Below are 20,638 nucleotides of genomic sequence, written 5' to 3'. Positions count from 1 at the left end.
TGGGGCCATGTAGCGATCTCACACTGGGCAAGGCACAGGCTCAGGATAGGGAAAGGTCCTCAGACATTCAGCATCATTGCGACAAGTTCTTTATAGATGATACAACCATTGCCCTGCCACCCATATCTCTACTTCTTCCTCTGTCACCTTGTCACCCACTGTGACAAGGACATGATGGATTTCAGTACCTGTAACAGTACCTTTCCCCATCAACACACAAAGGTATTCACTGTAATACTCATAAATTCCCTGGTCCTTGTTCTTGTCCACAGTCTGAAGCATGGTGAGGAAGTGCTCTTCTTGGGGTCTTCTTGGGGTTCTCCAGGATTTGATCACAGCTCCCCCCCATTTCTCCTCTCCTCCCAGTCCTACCCCACAACCTCCCTGCCCCCATTACCCTCTCCCCTAGAGAAGGGAAAGTTCCCATGGTTACCTCCCATGGATACAGTATTTTACCATTACCCCTTTGGTCAAAGAGATTCCTTGAATTCTGCAATCTGGTCCTCAGTGAAGTTACACACCCTGACTGCTAAGCTCTGTGGGTGGGACCTTTTCCATAAAGATAATATTTCTAACTGAGGATTTATCAACACTGTTAGCAACTACCAGTCAAATATAACCCAGGCTCCAACAAGCAACATGTGCCTGCCATACTCGTTTACAAATTCAAATTTATACAGGGGAACAATGAGAGGTCAGGGATCTGATCAAGCCCTTTTCTCCACAGTCACCATAATCAGGTTAAATTAAAATTTGTAATTCTATCCAGGTATGGTGGCATACTCCTTTAATCCCAGCACTCAAAAGGCAGAGGCAGATGGATTTCTTTGAGTTCAAGGCTCTATAGAGTGAGTTCCAGGATATCCAAGGCTATATAGAAACATCCTGTTTCAAATAAATAAATAAATAATAAATAGAAAGTGTCATTAATTACATAAAGATAGATAGATAGATAGATAGATAGATAGATAGATAGATAGATACTAGAATTCTAAAAGTTAGTCTAAGGAGGTGGCACTACTTAGGTCAGTCACTAGGGTGTGCTAATTCCCATCTCTTCCAAGAAAGGGCAGATCCACCGCGTTCGTAGTCCCCACTGTTAATTTTACTATTTCATCCAGAAGAGACTGATTCATTACATCCAAGTACAAACAGGTTGAGAAACCAGAGCAGAACAGGATTGGAACGTCCCTCCCTGTGGCACTCCTTAATCAACAAGCGCTTTTAGGGAGCTGAATTCTAAGTCTGAAGGATGCTCAATGAACCTAAATGAAATAAAATAGAATAGTGCCCATGACGATAGCCACTTCCACTCCACAGATGCAACTGGATAAAGAACAAAGCAGCCTTTCCTCTTGATTAGGTAAGAAGGTTGGTTTCTGTGACTTTCTGTCTTACTAGATGCTACATCCTATTAATTAGGCCCGAGAAACTTCTGAGCAAGCTTAGGAGATAGCTAGAGCTTCAGAGGGTTGGTGTGTTTGTTACCATTGCTCTTGAATAGAAGTTAAATTTTTCTGGCATCAGAAATAAGCTGTTGGGTTTTCTCAAAACTTCATGCTTTTACTCTCTGTGACTCTGGCATTAGCTCTGTAGAGTTTCTGACAAAAGTTCTAAGAACAATATTTGTCCTTAGAACTTTTAAGAAATTTTCAGTTCTAAGAAATAATTTGTTCTTTGTTTTTTAAATATTCTTTTAAATTAAAAAACCTGAGAGATTTATATTTAGTAATATAAATATAACATTTATATTAGTCACTCAAACTGGTCTTTCAGGTTCTGCTGTGGCTTAAAGTCAGCAGATTTTTTTTTCACTTTAATTAGCTGTGTTGTAACACATATACAGAGTTAGTTGTAGTCTAAATAAAATAATGCCCATTCATAAACTATTGAAGGGAAAAGGGCTTAAAGTTCAAAAGCATTTAATTGTTATCTTGTAACCACATGAGAGATCCTGTTATGTTGACATTGGCTCTAGCAGATACAGAGAAGTTATTTATGGCTTATTGTCAAAGATGAGGAAGACACTTGGTGTAATCCTCTTTCTATAAACCTAGACAGATTTGGTCTCCTCTAAAAACAGTTTCCCAGAAATCTACAAGATATATGAGTCATTCCATCCCAGTGAATGCACTTGGTAAATGTAAAGTCTCTGTCTTAGTTTTGGAAATTGATATGTAATTAAATTAACATTTCCTATTTTCCTAGTTTTTGTTTAAAAATATTCTTGTACCTTGAGGCCTGCGATCTTGCCTAAAGAGATCTTTGAATAGATACTTTGATTTTAGAAGGCCTCTGGAGATAATACACATCAGTTATATTTTATATCAGCATAGCACTAAAGAAAGCAATTCTAAAAGCTCTCTAACCATGCCGTTAAAAACACATGAGTGATCTGCCACGTTAGACTTAAGAGGTAGCACACGTCATATCCTAAGGGGCCACCCTTCAGGCATGTCAAGGGCTCAATCGGTCTTTCTGTGAAGGTTCTATGACCGTTAGACTCCCCTCCTCTTTTGTCACACCTTGTGAGCACTGTGCCCAGAGCATCCACATCTGTAAGCTATTAGGATTCCATCCAGAGCTCCTTAATGGAGGAATCACTGAAGTCAACCAGGGACTCTTTTTTGAGTGATTGATTTTTCCCATTCAATCTGCTATACTTCAGGCTTTCTAAGACGCATTATACTTTACATGCCATGTAACCAATCATTTCTAAAATAGTTTGGTGAGGCTGGGTAAACTTATTTAATAATGCAACAAAAACAATTCCATCTAGTGATGTTGCTGTGTCCTTATGTATATTGAAGGGCTTTCAGAATGAGCTGGATCTAGCCATGCTCGCCTGGACTGCTAGAACTTCGGAGGTGGAGTTGGAAGAATCAGTTTCATCTCCTGGAAACCTTGTTTCAAAATTAGGAACAATGGCCAGATCCCATTCTCCAGACCAGTAACAAAGTAGTAAATACTTTGTTGTTACTACAAAACACTCTTTGTTATTTCCCTGTAGATCATCAGTGTTGGTATGCATTGATTTGGACACAACTTTCTAGAAGAAAAAAGAAAAAATCTAACTGTGGATGGTAAATATGAGTCCTTACCAAAAAGTCTGGTCAACCCAGACCAGTGAGATCTCAGCCATGACAGTGGCGGTGGCAACAGCAGCAGCAGCAGCAACAACAACAGCAACAACAACAACAACAACAACAACAACAGCAGTAGCATCAACAGCAGCAGCAGCCAAGACCTTGAGGTCATTAACACAATGGTGGTTTTCTGATCCCTGGGATTTGCTCCCTATTGTTTACCTAGAATCTTCTCTCTATGGTCTGACCTCATTATCTGTGCACACACAGCCCAGACAAATGAAGTCAGACATAATCCCTGGAGAGTATTTAATCCCTGTCTCATCTGGGTGTCTGTCACCTTTGACTTTCTATTGCTGTCTGTACTTTACTTGCATTGAGACACGTATGTTCGGCTTGCCCTTGTTTTGAGATTTTTTTGCAAGGCCGAGATGGTGCCATATTCATTTTAGTAATACGATGGTGTCTGGCAGGAAGTGGTCTCCCAGAAAGTGCTTGCTGAATCCAGAAATAGAAGAGTTGATTTAATTAAAAAAGAAAGAAAAAAACTCTTGAGAATCTTAAGCAGTGATTCACAAGCTGCACTGCAAATTAGAATCAACCAAGGATTTGCAAAATCCTTATGATTATTTCATCTCTGACCAGTGAAATCAATTCCTGGGGATGAACCCCGGCAGCAGTTTGTTGGTTGGTTGGTTAGTTGGTTTCCATTCTCCAGTTGCTTTTTAGTGAGTGGTTGAAATTAAGAACTGAAAAGATGCCTTGATTACCTGATTGATATTCCTCCAGGATGCGTAAAATAGCTATTTAAGCTGAATTCACTTGAAAAAAAAAGCTTAGGAATCCAAGTGAATTAACAGCTCATCTTAAAATATATGGAAGCACTGGCCTACTTAAGAATGGGTATAGTAGCCAGGAAGAGAGTCAGTGGGTAAAGGCAACTGTTGCTTGGCAATCTGGAGTTCTATCCTCAAAACTGATACAGTGGAAGGAGAGAATTGACTCTTGCAAAATGTTCTCTAATCTCTCATTCATGCTAGGTGTGTGTGTGTATGTGCGCATACACACTGTAAATTACTGATCTGGTTAACTTCTTTCTGATATCTCATTTGATGAATCATGATGAAATAAAAATGTAAATTTGGGCCAAAAAAGTTGAAAGTATCAATAAATTTTTCACTAGATAAAATTAAATAGGCACAGCAGCTTGTTCAAGATCACTCGACAGGGCACCTGGAACTCAGCGAAAACCCAGTTGCACCAGAATGAACGCCAGAGGAGTTCTGTGGTGGAGTTAGAACAGAGGCCATTCATGTTTACTAATTGACTTTATCCCAAAGAAAAGTAGACGTTTTCTTGCCACTGTGACAAAGTTATGGCCCATAGGGCTGCTACCTTCTTTAGTGATTAAATTTCAGAGATGGCTGGGAGACATTTCTAAGTTGTAAAACTGATGAGAGACCTTTTAAAAGGTTTGTATCTCTGAGGGGCTTAGACAATATCATTACACGTTTGGTGAAGATGCTCTGCAAAAAAATGAAGGTCCAGGGTCCTAAAAGCAAAGAGGAAGTCGAGTCAGAGAAGACTAAGGAAACGTGATCAAAAGTCAAGTAATTGGGTAATTTCAGCGAGTGCTTTGGCAGCCATGAAAGGGGTCCAGTGAATGGCCACAACGAGGAGCTTTCAGTAACCAAGCTTGGTCCTCAGAACAACCGGAAGAGGAAGCTGGTAAAAGACTTGAGCCACTTCCAGAGATTTAAAACAAAACAAAACAAAACAACAACTGTATGGATTTTCCCTGCTAGCTCTGGCATATAGGAAGAAATGAGAGAGGAAACTTCCTTTTACACTCCCTCACTCATAAAAACGGACCCGCTGGGGTGCTGCGCACAGTGGCCATGCTGTCTGGCCTAAGGAGTTCTACTAGGTGCATAGTATACTACTGAGAACCATTCTAATGTAAGTTCCCTTCTCTCATCACAGATTATACGGAACTTCTTATCTCAGTACAGGAAGAGCAGCCCGTACTTGTTTTGACAAATAGAATTAACCTACAACCTTTTTAGAATTTGTCAAGACTTCTTTTGGTATTCCTGGTATTTCTTGCTTATTATTATTTTTTTGTGTGATCTTATATATATTTTAGTTTAATCCATCAACACCAATTTTTAAAATGACGTTTTCATGTTTTTAGTTTTGGGGTTCTGCCAACTTACCATTTTTTCCCAATGGAATGTAAAGACATCTCATCTTTGTGGCTATTATCTAATTCTTATATTACATTCTGAGAAAGATTATTATAAAATATCTCCCAACCCCTCCAAAATTACAATGTGGTAGGAGAGATGTTTTTCTCAAAAGTCAAGTACTACAGCACACATAAATGAATAAAATAAATAAAAATAAATAAATAAAAATGAATAATTGTCACATAAGGTCATCCAGAAGTGGGACTTCCTGTCTGGGTCATCAGGGACAAGGGCCATTGATGGGTCAAAGAAGAACAGAGTTTGGAAATGGGTTAATATCCATACTACAAATTAATAGGAATAGATAAGCATCAAATTAAGTGGAAGAAATTCACTCTATAAACACTACTGCATACAGTATACAAGCATATTATCACATCTTATCTATAGTGACATTTGATTTGCGGTAACATAGAGTCATAGAATGGAACATTTTGTGCTCTTAACAGATAAGAACTTATTCTATATAATTTATAATAAAATAGAAATTGTTATCAATTATTAAAATATAAGATATGGAACTATATATTGTCAGGCCACATAATAGCCATGCACATTATTTCAAATATAAGACAAAATAAGAAGATGCACATACATGTTTTTAAAAGATCTATAAATTACCTGTGGACATATAGCTTAGTGCTTTAACAGTTCACCAAAGAAAGAAGTGATTTGGATGCACATAACAGTCATTGTAAGTCATTCAAAATACTGACACAATATAACTTTGTTTTGTAAGCCTCATACTTTTTTAAACTAGCTAAGTTCCAGAAATAAAAATGAATAATTGTCACATAAGGTGATCCAGAAGTGGGACTTCCTGTCTGGGTCATCAGGGACAAGGGCCATTGATGGGTCAAAGAAGAACAGAGTTTGGAAATGGGTTAATGTCCATACTACAGATTAACAGGAATAGATAAACATCAAGTTAAGTGGAAGAAATACACACTATAAACACTACTGTCTATAAATTTGTAAGTCAAAATGTGAAGCTAAGGATGAAGAAACTTCTCTTTACGTGTGGAGCATGAGGAATATTCAGATGCAGCAGAAGCATTTTCTTTGGACAACCTCTCTGTTCACATTGTTGCAAATTAGAGAGCAGAACAGGAAGAAAGGAGAACTGGAGGAGATGATTGTAAGCAATTAGATTTTATTTCATAAGAGTCATCTGATCCAATATCTTCTAAAGCAACTGAGGGCTTCAGAGATTAACATTACAAGAGGTCAAGTCCAAGCCAGATGTAGAACTGTAACATTCTCACATTCAGAACCTAAGCTAAGAAGGGGAGGCATACCCTGGTTATTGTTAATAGTAAACAAAAATCCCTAGCTGACATGAGCAGGGCATAGGTAGAATGATGAATGAAAATTGCTGTAGTTTCTAAGTTTTAAAATTACACAGAGCACAGTAACCATTTGTGTGGTTTTTCCTGTTGCTATGGTAAAACTGTCTAACTAAAACAGCTGACAGGATAAAGTGTTTATTTCAGCTTAAAGTTCAAAGCTATCATCAGTTGTGGTGATGAAGCCAAGGCAGCTGGGGCTTGCAGCCCCTGGTCACATGACACACACAAGCAGAAGCAAGAGGAAGGAATGATAGTCTTCACCATCAAGGGTTTCTGTGCAGAGAACGGTCCTGGCGGTTAAGGTGGTTTTCCATGTCCTTCATAAAGGTAATCCCTCACAGGTGTGCCTGGAAGCTAATCCTCTGCATGATTCTAGATCTCTAATTGAGAACTTCCATTGGCCATCCAACTGTTGTAAACTCATTTTTGTTAAATCCCCTTTTTGTAAACAGCCAACACAACTATTAATCCAAAGGAATCACAGTGATTTAGTATAAACTATGAGTCAAGAACCTAAAAAAAAAAAAAAAAAGGATGAACCTCTGCCTTAGAATTTGTTAAAAGCTAGTCTAATAAAATAAGTATCAAAGAAACATTTTTCTAAAATTCTCATAAAAGCCATGTAGTGACACAGGAATAGATTCATTGCAAACGGGGACTCTCAGGGGACTAGGAGAGGACCCTTCAGAACCCAGTAGCCTGGAATGTCTGCGGCTCAACTTTAGTAGCCTCAAAATAAAAGGAACATCTAAGAGTAGGAAATACAGAAGGCCTATCATCGGATTTCTTTAACCATGCACTTCTCTAATATATTTAAAATAAAATTTTATTTATGGGACTTTATTAATTGTCACCTTTAAGGAGCATCATTCTGTCAAAAACTAAAAATAAGAAATGTTTGTCTCACCCTGCATTCTGTGTGCAAGCTCAGCAATTGTGTTGTCTAGATGACAGGTGGTGGCAGGCTAAACATTTAACATCATACTCTGGGTGGATTTAAGTAAATTTTCAGAGTCGTGTGTTAGATAAAGCAAGTGTAGAGTTGGTGTCTGATTCTTAACTCTGCCTGTCCAACAAACAAAGTTAACTGTTGAAAATATTTTCTAGATCTTCCCTTTAGGTATAATGACCAGTAAATGCTCTGAACTCTTAACTGGGAGCTTTTAAACATTCCTTTAGAACAAAGGAAGACAAATGTATAGACCAGGATTCTAGCCCCTACTTGAGTCTGTCTCTGTCTCTGTTTAACTCTCTGTATGTCTCTTTGTTTCTATCTCTGTGTGTGTATGTGTATGTGTACTCGTGTGCATGCAGGCACACACACACATGCATGTAATTTTAGGTGATTTGTATATGGGAGCTTTCACAGTTCTTGATCCTACATTTCAAACTTTAACATCTGAGCGTGTAAGCTGTTGACTCTTTATTTTAATGTCTATTTGTAGTTTAAAGAAAAATCATGCCTAAGGGTTAGTGGTGAGTGTCAACAAGCAGAACATGGTTTTTTGTTTTATTAGGAATTATTCCAGGTGTTTGTATGAGAGCCTTTTTATTTTTAAACTAGATTAATATTTTTTATCATTGCCAGATGTTCATGCCTTAATCCCAGCACTTGGAGGAGGCAGACACCAGCTTGGTCTGTACAAAAAGTTCCCAACACCCATAGCTACATAGAAAAAAAAAAGGGAAACAAGTATTTTGATTTCAAGATTTTTAAATAAATCAGATAGCTCTCCACACAATGTCCATGTGCCACATCTCTAGATGTAGCTCACTAGGAAGTCTCACTTGGAAAAGGCTGACTGGATAAAGGAGCGCTTTACCAGCAGGCTACCTTCAATGCCAACTCCTCCCGGGCGTCCAGCCTACCAGCTTTCTCGAATATTTTGAACTTGAAGTTCCCACAATGATGTGAGACACTTCCTAAAAACAATCTCCTCTCTCTCTCTCTCCCTCTCCCTCTCCCTCTCTCTATCCCTCCCTCTCTCTCTCTTTTTCTCTGTTTCTCCAGGAGACCTTGACTGGTAATACCCATCCTAGAAGCGGCAGAAGCTCACCATCACCTTTGATTCTGTGTCTAGGTGGTCCTTCTCAGTTTCTATGGCTGTATTACCAAAAATGAATATCCCAATAACATGCACCAGAAGAAACTTGGCATTCCACCTGGCAGACTGCATTCCATGCAGATCCTGGCTAGATTCAAGGATACCCCTAATTGAGCAGAGTAGTGCTGTCTCCTATTGCCGGATATTCAGACATTACTTGTCAGACCAAAACTACATCAGGCTGGATTCTCCAACATAGCCTCCCTACTCAGGACACAGCTCAGGGTCCCCGTGGGCAGCTGTAGTGTAACGCACTAACATTCCTGCAGGCCCCAAATCTGCATTGTTGGGTAGTATTCCATCCTGCTGGCTTTCTTACCCAACAGTCAGACTTAACTATGTGCACACCCTCCAGCATGACCATCGTTCCTGTCCACAGTTACTGCCGGGGAGTATTTTAAGCCTACAGTTTAGTGCTTTTGCACAGAAGTATCTAGATTATCTAGTGCTTTTCAATTTGTTACAGGCCTGGTCTGCCCACTATCATCATAGTCTCTCCTTCCTCCTCCTCCTCCCCCTCCTCCCCCTCCTCTTCCTTCTCCTCTTCCTCCTCTTCCTCCTCTTCCTCCCCGGCCCCTCTTCCTCTTCCCCCTCCTCCTTTAAAACCTTAAAAGTCTATTTAGGTTAAGTCCTCAATTCTGTTTTTCTATCAGGTCATTCCTACTCATGCTTTAAGCACCACTTAAATCATTTACTAAGCCGGGCAGTGGTGGCACACGCCTGTAATCCCAGCACTCTGGGAGGCAGAGGCAGGCGGATTTCTGAGTTCGAGGCCAGCCTGGTCTACAGAGTGAGTTCCAGGACAGCCAGGGCTACACAGAGAAACCCTGTCTCAAAACAAACAAACAAACAAAAAAATCCTTTACTAAGTTTGCTGTGCCTACCTCTACATTCTGTTGGCAGAATTCGCCCCCTTCCTCCTACACTCCCATAGCACTGATTGCTGTGTCAATTGTAAATTGTGTAAATTAGCATTTCACAACTCGGTGCTGGGTTTATATTTTAGCGACGAGAGTGAAGGACTCTTTAAAAGACTACCACTGAGCCCTCTATGGAATTATGCAATTGTGGGGGTTGTTAGTAGACCCCTCAGTGCTATGTGGGATCTTCTTCGTTTCATTTTGGATTGATTGTGTTTTTAGAGAGTGCCCCCCCACCCCCACCCACGTAGCGCAGTCCACACTTAAACCCAGTATGTGGTTCTTCTGGCTCCAAACTCACAGCAATCACGCCTTAGTTTCTGCCACCTGTCAGCTTTCCTGGTCAATGTAGGAAGCAGTGAAGCCCAGCTGTGGGCTCTGCAAGGCCTGGAATGGAAATCTGAAGACAGAGAGAAGGGTGTCCTGCGCAGGTGGTGCTTGGGCAATGGTTGCGTTCCAAAGGAAGATGAGCCAGAAGTGATGGAAGATGAGCCGGAAGTGATGGAAGATGTACTGTAGAAAAGAAATGTGTGGGAACCCAGCCTATAAGACTGATTAAATTAATGAAGTCAGAAGACGTAGGGAAAATCACTTCAGGCTAAGTCAGAAACAAGAACGAGCATGCATTCATCTGTTTATTCCCTGCCCATGTGTATGTGCGCTGCCCCAAGTCCACTTCCCCTTTGGGGTAGAAGACCAGCTGTGGACAGGACGCTTAGCTGGGTGTGGCTGAGAGCAGTGCAGGATCTCTGTCAGAGATGAGTTCGAGTGCAATGTGCACACCCAGGCACAGCTCTGGAGAACTGGTTCCGTTTATGGAGGTGGAGGGTATTTATGGGGAGGTGGCCAAGGTCTCTAGGGCAAGGTTTGTGTGGCTGTGTAGCATTGGCCAGGGCAGAGGTGTTGGGAGATATGTCTTCTACATACTCAAGGGCTTTGGTAGCAGCAGGGACGGGGCATGCTCATAAAGTCACAAAAGGAACGAAGCTTGATGACTGACATTTCTTACTAGGGTTGATGGTGGGGAGTGGGTTTTATAGCATCAGATGAGGTGAAGATTCAACCGAAGTAGACTTTTAAGGTTTTAAAGAAGAAGGAAGAGGGAGAAGAGGAGGAGAAAGAGGACAGGAGGAGAAGGAGGAAGAGGAGGAGAGGGAGGAAGAGAGGAAGACTTCTACCATAGTGGGCAGACCAGGCCTGTAACAAATCTCCTGTTGAATCGTTTGAAGTAGCTAGGGATTGAAGCTCCTAGACCCTTCCTCTGTAGCCCAGTGTTAATACTTTTCTGTCCCTGTGTGTGTACACATGTGTACACGTGTGTACACTGGTATGCAGGGGTGCTTGTACAACTATGTGCACATGCATCCGGAGGCCCAAGGTCAGAAGTCTTTTCCCATCACTCTCCACCTTATTCATTGAGGCAAGGTCTCTCACTTGAACCCAGAGTTTGCCGATACAGCTCCTCTGGCTAGACAGCCTGCTCCTAGGTTCACCATCTCTGCCTTAGGGCTACTCAGATCACAGGAGGGCCTACACACACACACACACACACACACACACACACACACACACACTTGACATGCAGTACGTTCTGGGAATCTAACCTCTAGCCCTCAGAGTTGGGCAGCAAGCACTTTAACTACTGCCTCATCTCCGCAGCTCTGGTTTGTTTTGTTTTTTAGAAGAAATCCCCACCTTACCCCCCTTTCTAAAATCAGGAACAAAAGGCAAGAAAAAGCCCAACAAATCCTCAAGGGAGTTGCAGGGAGTAACCATCAAAGCCAGTAGTCATAACGAAACTCACTTTGTGTTAATAGACATCGGCCCATCAAAGGCCCATCAAAAGACGCTGCAGAGCAAAGGGGAGAATGAAACCAAACTGCAGAGATTAAGGAACTGGTGTGTTTAAGATCTTCTGGGTAAATCTAGGTTTGTGAGAGAGAGGAGGCCATCCCCTGCGTGACCCAGAAGACCACACTGCTCTGTGGGGCCCTTACCCTTTCATAATCGTGCTCCTTGCCTCCCTGCTTCCTCCTTACACTTACCTTTCTGTCTTTTCTTCCCTTCTACTTTTAAACAATAGAGAGAGAGAGTACATATACTCAGCTCTTACGTCTTTGTCAGCTGATAGGAGTGGTTTACTGACAGTGAAATGGTCGGAAGACAATAATGAGAGACTTAAAGGCCCAAGAAGGCAAGAGCTGGTAAATGTTAGCTTCACAGAGAAGTGAAACTGCTTTCTCCAAGGAGGAGGCGCCTTACATACAATGCAGACGAAGAGGAGACGCCTTACGTACAATGCAGACTGGCAAGAGGGGAGAATTAATTGAAGTCCACTCCAGATGGCTGGATTCCACTATCAACTGTGGAAAGTGAGATGGCTGAGTAAGGAGAGCAGGGCGGGGCTGGGGTGGGGACTCGCTCCTGTCGGGTTTGTTAGAACAGAGAGTTTGGTTGCCAACTCAGTAAGAAAGCTTAGAGATAAACAGACGGATTCCTCATCAAGAGTATGTGTTTAGTTAAGTCAATTGACTTAACGAAACTTCCCAGGGGGAGCAACCATTTTCGGGGAGAGCTCCCATCATGCACTCCTGCAACGCGGCCTTGCAATGCAATGCAAAGCAAAGCAAAGCAATGCAATGCAATCCAATGCAATGCAGTGCAGTGCAATGCAGTGGGAGGAGGCAACTGCTCAAGCCTCTCCCTGATTGACAATTAGTAACATGCACATACTATAGGTGAATGAAATAAAAAAGTAAAAAGGAAGAGCATGACTGCTCCTAGGTATGGTGGAGGAGAAAGTTATTGTACATAAAAGGGAGAGTGTCACCATTCCTTCTAGGATCCACCCCACAGTTGCCTGGCAACAGCCAGGTGGTAGGCTTGGCGTACTATAAAAGGGGCTGTTTGCCCCTAGCTTTCTTAACCTCTCTGACTCTCTTCTCTCACTGACCCCTTTCTCCCTCTCTTCCCCCTCTCTCTCCACGTGGTGTTTGTTCCTGGCAAGCCTATCTCTATCTCCATTTTCCTCCCCCTCATCTCTCCGTCCCCCTCTCTATCTCTGTCTTTATCTCTATCTCTATCTATCTTTCTCTGCCTCTACTCCCTTGCCAACTCCTTTTCCCATGACCTAAATAAACTATTCTACACTACACCTGTCTCATGGCTGATACCTCAGGGGGAAGGGATGCCTCAGCATGGGCCCGCCGAGGCCTTCCCGCTCACCATACCTGGCTCTATCAAACATATTCCTGGCTCCTTTTTTTTTAAATAAACTACAACAGAGTGCATTGCCAGAAGCAGAGGCGTCTGGGAGAGTCCAGAGTGGGCAGGACCCTCGACTACAACACTGAGTCATGACCCTGAGGAGAGGAAGGAGGGGGAGAGAGAACAGGGGAACCAAAGGCAGCAGCCGAGAGAGCAAAAGGTTTTAAAAAAAAGGGGGGGAGTGGGTGGGTGAGTGAGTGACCAAAACAACTGGATTATAAAGAGAAGAGCCTCTTGGCGGAAAGGCAGCCCAGCCCCTGGGCTGGAGAGTAAGTGGGTGGGTGGGTGGATGGGTGGGTGGGTGGTTGGGTGGATAGGGGACCTGGGTATGCCAGTCATAACCTGGAACTGGTAGAAACTTTGGGAAGTTGGGAGAACCTGGCTGTCAAAACAGCTTTAATATATTAATAGACACATCAATTAGCCACTCGTTCCAGGGTTTCAGACTTAATGGAAGGAGACAGTCGGTAGGAGCCCAAGATCTAGTGGGTTCCGGAGCCAAAAGTGCTAGTTAGCAATGCAGAAGGGAGCCAAGCCAAGGCCAACTCCATCAAACCGAAGGTTTTAATATCTGCCAAGACCTCTGCTCTGACTAGTAATTAGAATATGCCAGATACATCCAACTTGCAACAGCGCTTCATGTCCCAAGTGCTTCAGCCTATCGTATTCTTGCTTATGCTTTTCTCTTCTCCAGCAGGCTCCTGATCACCCTTTAGAAATCCCACCGTATCCAGCTTGTATCCAGTCCCACTGTATCCAGAAAGTTGTCTTCTTTGCCATTACCAAGTTGCTCCCATAGAACTTCGACTTCCACACTGAGGAGCACTCCGCACACTGCCTCCCAGCTGTCCGGTCATTGCCCTTCTCCAAACCTAGAGCACAAGCTCACAGTATCCAGGTCTTGGCTCATCTTTCACTGCTGGCAGCCAGCCACATAGCACCCTATCAGTCTGTGCTTATCGGATCACTATGTGAATTCTCTGCATGCCTTACTTCAAGGTGAGGAAGAGAAGGAGGGACAATAAGATACCAGTATGTTCACAGCACTCAGAAAGGGCAGCGGTCCTAAACTAGGGACACATGGACCAGAATTATGAGGTTTAGGGTCCATGAGATGGATCAATGGGCAAAGATGTTCACTGTGAAGCCTGAGGACCTGACTTTGATCTTGGGAATCAAATAATGAAAGAACGGACTGTCAGCATCTGTGCTAGTGAAAAAATAAATGTGCAACTGGCAGAAACATAAAATCCATGCAAGGCCTGCACTTCTGAGTCATCTGGATAGATAGCCCTCAAAGTCACTTCCCAACGGATGCCATGAAAATGGTGCATAATCATGTCACTCTATGCTCCAGGACATCAAGGCAAATCCTGGAGCTCTTGCAAATGCAAAACCCAGAGAGACCAGACACATATCATTTAATTTTTTTTACAAGCATCTCACAGGAAAGAGGAAAATCACCCAACCACCATATTAAAAGGAAATCTAATAACGTCTATAAATATGAATTTAGCCCCAGGGTAGCAGCTTTCGAAATAACACAGTTGGCAGTGTGAACTTGACATCCGGAGATGATACATGAAGCAGGTGGAAGGTTCTTATGGATAAATATTGTCTCTTGGCCACTGATGTAGAAGTTGGAGAAGTTAGTGTTGAGTTTCGGGCCCAGAACAAGGAGCTGAGGTCCATATTTTACATACTAAAGCAGACCCATCCTCCTGGTTCTCCCAGCATCATAATAAATGTGTCCTGCCAAAGTCTAGGTGTTTCCTACAACCAGCATCCAAGACAGCTCCACGGGTGTTTCAACTAGGCCCGCACACTCCTACTTCCCAATGGCCCAACAATCTGGACGTCAGGTGAAACAGACTGCTCTTGTCAGATTTGACCAACATTCCAGCTTTTTGTCCCCAACCCACCAAGTCCTAATGTTACCCCTTATTCATTTATTATCAACAAAAACCTGGGATCCTGGGTTTCAGACCTAGGACAAGGGGCTGAAGTGCATATTTTACATGCAAAAGTGGACCTGGCCTCCAAGTTCTCCCAGAATCCCTCAGTCTCTACCTGACATACCTAACCTTCTACCCTGAACTTTTCAGCTCAGGGTCTGGGCTCCCTCTCCTTCAGCTCTTTCTGATATAATGCAGACATTTTGGTCTCTCTTTGCCATAAAAGGAGATCTCCTTCTGAGCAACAGGCTCAGACTTTAATGAAACAATAAAGTCAGTCTTGCAGTTGGTAATATGTTATTTCATTTAGTGACCAATGCAAGAGCTTGAATTAGAGGAAGAGGAAAAGGAGGAGGAGGAGGAGGACAATAACAACAAACAAACAAACAAACAAAACCAGGAAATTCCTTCTAATCTTTTTAGCCTTATCAGAAAACAACACAAATAGCCAAATTGAGTTATTTTGATCTTCTAAAAGTCAGGTAACTCCTGTGAGTCATCCTATTTCTTTCTTTTCCCCTGATATGGAGCATATAAACGTGTATCAGCCAATGCTCTTTTGTTCCATTTTTTGAGCATCTAAATTAAGAGCATTCTCTCAAAATAATTGATGTCTATAATATCTTCTCCTCACCCATCCATCTGTTTTGAATGTGGCCTTGAACTTTGGACTCATACAGTTTTCAAAAGATTAATTATAGGGTCCTTACTGAAGCCTGTGAGGCTGAGGCTGATGGTAGAACATGATTCTTGGTGTTCTAGAGCTTGGGTCTTTCCATTTCCAACATGGGCAAGTTGATGGAAACTAGACAGCCAAAGAATGGGGTTCTCTGAACTTTCAACTCTAAAAATCACTGCTTCCTTTTCTGATATTTTTTACAAGATTCAGTTCAATCAGAAGAGGGCAAGTCCTTGGAATATGCTGACTAAAGCATCTAGATGGGAGATGATAAAAGAAAAGGAATGTATCCTGTGTTGTAGAAGCCTGCAGCAGTATGACTGGGAGCCAATAGTGTCCTATTTGGCTTACTCTTCTAGGAACATTGTGCTTCTTATATATTAATTCCAGCAAGTCAATTGTCATGCCCCCATGATAGCAGAATGAAGCCCTAGGCACCTTGATTTCACATATTCACTTCCTTCTCCACTGGGATCAGATCTAGCAGTGGTAGCTAGGGGATCATTCTGAGATAGGCAATAACCAAGTTGATAAGTAAGTGTTCAGGCCCAAACCTTGTAATGATTCTTGACCTCACCGTCACTAAAAACTCACATAAAAATCCTGCTAGCTCTATTCTCAAAACATATGTCTAGACAGACCACATACCACCTTCACAAGCACTGAGCTAGGCCAAAGTCATCTGTTCTCTGGAATGATCTAAGGATGTCTTGAGTGATGGCTCAGTCATTGATTGGTAAGAAGAGCTTAAATAGGTCCTGTTAGAAATAGGTCAGACTGCACCCGTTCTGGACTCAAGCTCCCTAGGCCTTTCTGATGCACACAGGACAACATCTAAGGCCCTCACACAGACCTGCAGGGCCTCACAGACTTCGATCTTTCATGTCACTTTCTTTTACTTTCCATTCCCACCATTTTACTGCTCCAAAGCACTGGACACATGATATGGTCATTTAAATAAAAATGGCCCCTAATAGGCTCTTAGGGAGTGGTGCTCTTAGAAGGTGTGACCTTGTTGGAATAGGTGTGGCCATGTTGAAGGAAGTATGTCATTGGGTTTGGACTTTTAGGTTTCAAATGCTCAAACCAGGCCCACCTCTCTCCTTTTGCTGCCTGCAGATCCAGAACTGGTAGAACTCCCAGCTACCTCTCCAGGACCATGTCTGCCTATATGTTCCTATATACCTCACCACAATGATAATGGACTGTAAGCCCCCGAACTGTAAGCCAGCCCCAATGAAATGTTTTCTTTATAAATTTGCTGCAGTCATGGTTTATTTATTCACATCAATAAAATCCTAACTAAGATGGAGGCTGGAGTATTGCTGTGATAGACCTGACCATGCATTTGTTTAGAGGAATATGATACTCTTTGTGACTTTGGACTAGAAAGGTTAATTGGACACTTTAAGTGGGATTTAATGGACCATCCTAATAGGAACATAGAAAACAGTTCTATGGTGACAGCTATTTGAACTATGGGGTCCTGGCTCAACAGATTTCAGAGGAGAAAAATGTTCATATGTGGCTTAGAAACCATTCTTGTGATATTTTGACAAAGAACATGTCTGTTTCCTGCTCTTGTCCAAAAATATCTTCCTAAGGCTAAATTAAAGAGTATAGATTAGCAGCTTTGGTAGAGATTTCTCAAAAGCCCGTAGACTGTATTGCTTGGTTATTAGTGGTCGCGCTCACACAGATATATAATGAAAAAGAGCAAGCTGAGCAAGGAAAAATACAAAATACACAGTTTGTGGATTAGGAGCACCAGGAGCTAAATCATATGTTCAAGGAGATAAGATAAATAAGTTGAAGGAAAGGCTCATGCTAAATGTAATGAACGGAGTGATGCTCTCAGGACAAGACCCTACACAACTAAGTTTCCAACTTGTGGAAAGGTACTAAAGAAAGGCCTAGGGCCAGGTGTGGTGGCACACATCTTTAGTCCCAGCACTCAGGAAGCAAAGTTACGTGGATCTCTGAGTCTGAGGAGAAGCTGGTCTACAGAGTGAGGACCAGGAGAAGCAAGCTTAGGCAATGAAGGAAACCGTCAAAAACAGAAAGCTGGTGAAAATGTATTTGAAAAAGGCCAACATGTTCCAGCCCCAGCAAGCAGAACTTGGCAGATTCAGCCACGTGGTGACTTTAGAGTCGATGATACAAGAAATGGTTACTGGAATATTTCTCTCAGGCATGGTGTGGGCATGTCCCTGCATGGAGATCCTGAGAGGCCTTTGCATGAAGCTGTGATGGTAAAGCCTGAAAGGCATTGGAGACCCCAAGATGTTGGAGAAACCAGAATTATGGAATGCCTGCTGAGGAAAGCTGCTAATAAGGAGTAGAAACAAGCCCCAGAGAAAGAAGTGTGCTATAGTCAACAAAGCTGAAAAGAGTTGAATATCTGAAGAACATTTTGACATCAGATGTGAAGATGCAGAGTTGGGAGATTAGCTATTGATTTTCAGTCAGGCTCTGGTCCAGTGTTTCCTCACTGTGCTCCCTTCTCTACATTTTAGAATGCGGATGGACATCTTGTGCCAGTATATGTTGGAAGTATGTGATATTCTTTTTTAATTTTTATTTTTACAGAGAATTACATTTAAGAGATTTCCATGATCATCAGAGTTGAACCATGGAATGTTGAGACTGTGATAGACTCTAGAGAGCTTTGAAGTTGAACTAATGCATGTGGATGCAGAATGATATGGCTACAAGCTAGTGGGGGTGAGGGAGCAGAATGGGGTGCTTTGAATGAAATGACCCCTTATGGGCTTATAGGAATAACATTATTAAGATGCATGGTCTTGTTGGAGTAGCTGTGGCCTTGTTGGAGGAAGTATGTCACTGGGAGATGGACATTTGTCCAGCCTCGACACAGGATCAGAGTTCTCAACTGGAAGCAGGAATATCTGCAAGTTATGTAATAAATATACACAGACTACTTTTTGGGGGTACAAGCTGACAGGCACTTTTTCAAGGCTTAAAGTTTCTGTCTTCTCTCTCATTCTCTGCTCTCTGTCTCTGTCTCTGTCTCTGTCTCTCTCTCTCTCTCTCTCTCTCTCTCTCTCTCTCTCTCTGTCGCTCGCTTGCTCTCAGCTTGAGGCTGCACACACTCTGCATTCTCCTGCGCACTCCTTTTTTCCTGAACTCCTGCACTTATACACACCTCTGTGTGTGTTCTCCTTTCCCTCTGACACACACTCTTCACACACATCTCACACTCATCACATGGACTCTCCTTTCATTCACTCACTCACTCATACACAGACACACACACACTCCATACACACCTCACATGCTCTCGTCACTCACTCTTCACATGTTCTTCTCAAGCTCTCTGTCTCACTCTCCATATTCACCTCACGTACTCCTCACTCGCTTTCTATACGGTCTCTTGCCTTTTTCTTGACCCAGTCTTTTACTGATTCTCCAAAAGCAGATTTTTAAAAAAAGATATTGTATAATCATTGCCAAAGCAAATCCAAAAGAATAACCACATCCCACAAAGAATCAAGAATTACAATTGTTCCCCAAAGTTTCAAGCTTCCCTATTCCCAGGCCTATAGGCAAAGTAATAATAATTGCAAACTTATCATTATTTAAACTTTAACTTTTGACTTATTATACTTCAGAGCTCAGAACTCTGAGGCCAGCTACTTGCCCTTTCTTGTGAAGCTCTAATGATAAATGACATGGGCAAAGCTGCCAGGCAGTGCCCAGAAAGAATCAAGTTAACCCTTAACTCAGTAGTTCCCCTAGCTTTCTGCTTCTACACCTTGCACACAATGACTCTCCTAAGAGTTCCAGTGTCTTGACTTAGTTTTACTCGTATAAGATTTTACATATTCTGTACTTACTTATCCAGGAACCACTCTCAAATGTTGTGCAAAACTTACTTAAAAATTGTAATAGTTTTTTTTTCTTGGGGTCCCAATGTTGGCTCTATTTCATTTTCTAACAATTTCTTCAAACTTTCTTTGCAAGTCAAGCATTAATCTGGAACTACCATTGTGCAGTTATTGCATTGTTTCTAAGATGAGAACACACAGCATGCACCTGGGCCATTAGGACTGTGCTGTGCTGTGTCTCATGCCTCAATTTTTAATTGTTTAAGAATCATTACATTAAGGAACATCTAGTTTCACAGAATTCACCAGAGCAGAAGGAGAAAGAAGTAAAAAAGTCAGATATAATAGAATAATTATGCACACCAAGGCCAACTAAAAAGCAGTCATCAATAAATGAAATCTATGGAGCCGAGGTCCAAAGCTGAGATTAGGAGAAATGGGAACAACTGTTGTCACAAAGAGCTGCCGCGGGCTACTGAGTTGTCTCCATCCCGGCCTACTGCAGTACATCTCTTATTTCAGATGGCGGGTCCCCTGGAGGGATGTGTCTCCTGCTTCTCAGGGTCCCAAACACGATCCTTTCTTACAAGAAGCTGCTGTGGGCTTCAGAGATGTCTCCACCCCGGCCTACTGCAGGCAGTCCCTGTCATTGTATGCTGTCCCCAGCAGGCTTTGAGCTTTCAAATGCTCAAGTCAGACCCATTGTCAATCTTTCCCAATGCCTGCCAATCCAGATACAGAATTCCTAGCTATTTCTCCAGCATCATATCTGCCTGCACGCTACCGTGCTTCCTGCCATGACGATAATGGACTGAATCCCTGAACTATAAGCCAGTCCCAATTAAATATTTTCTTTTATAAGAGTTACCGTGGTCATGAAGTCTCCTCACAGCAATAAAACTGTAACTATTTGCTATTCTTCCAATACATCAGGTATGATCGCTATCTCCCTTGTCAACCTGACAATGAATGAACTACACCTTCAGAAATGGAGGGCACATCAGTGATCCAGCTGGAAGCCACACACCTTTGATATAGATCTTGAGAGGTAGTAACAATGAAAAGCCTAGCCCCAGGCACACCTTAAAACTCCGAAGTCAGGCAAGCTGAGCTCTGAATTCAAGGACTGCCAGGAAAAGAGCAAGTTTCAAGTAAAGAAAAGCTTAGGTCTAGGTGTACA

At 42.2% G+C, this 20,638-nt stretch overlaps 1 pseudogene; it reads right to left on the bottom strand.

Moving 5' to 3' along the window:
- Positions 1-59: 59 nt before the first annotated feature.
- Positions 60-13,833, bottom strand: LOC127696744 (myosin light polypeptide 6-like; annotated as a pseudogene).
- Between the last annotated feature and the right edge of the window lie 6,805 nt (positions 13,834-20,638).

The sequence above is a fragment of the Apodemus sylvaticus genome, chromosome 11, assembly GCF_947179515.1.
Source record: "Apodemus sylvaticus chromosome 11, mApoSyl1.1, whole genome shotgun sequence".
NCBI lineage: Eukaryota > Metazoa > Chordata > Mammalia > Rodentia > Muridae > Apodemus > Apodemus sylvaticus.
Note: the sequence above shows the minus strand (reverse complement) of the source record. Positions and strands in the feature narration are given on the sequence as shown.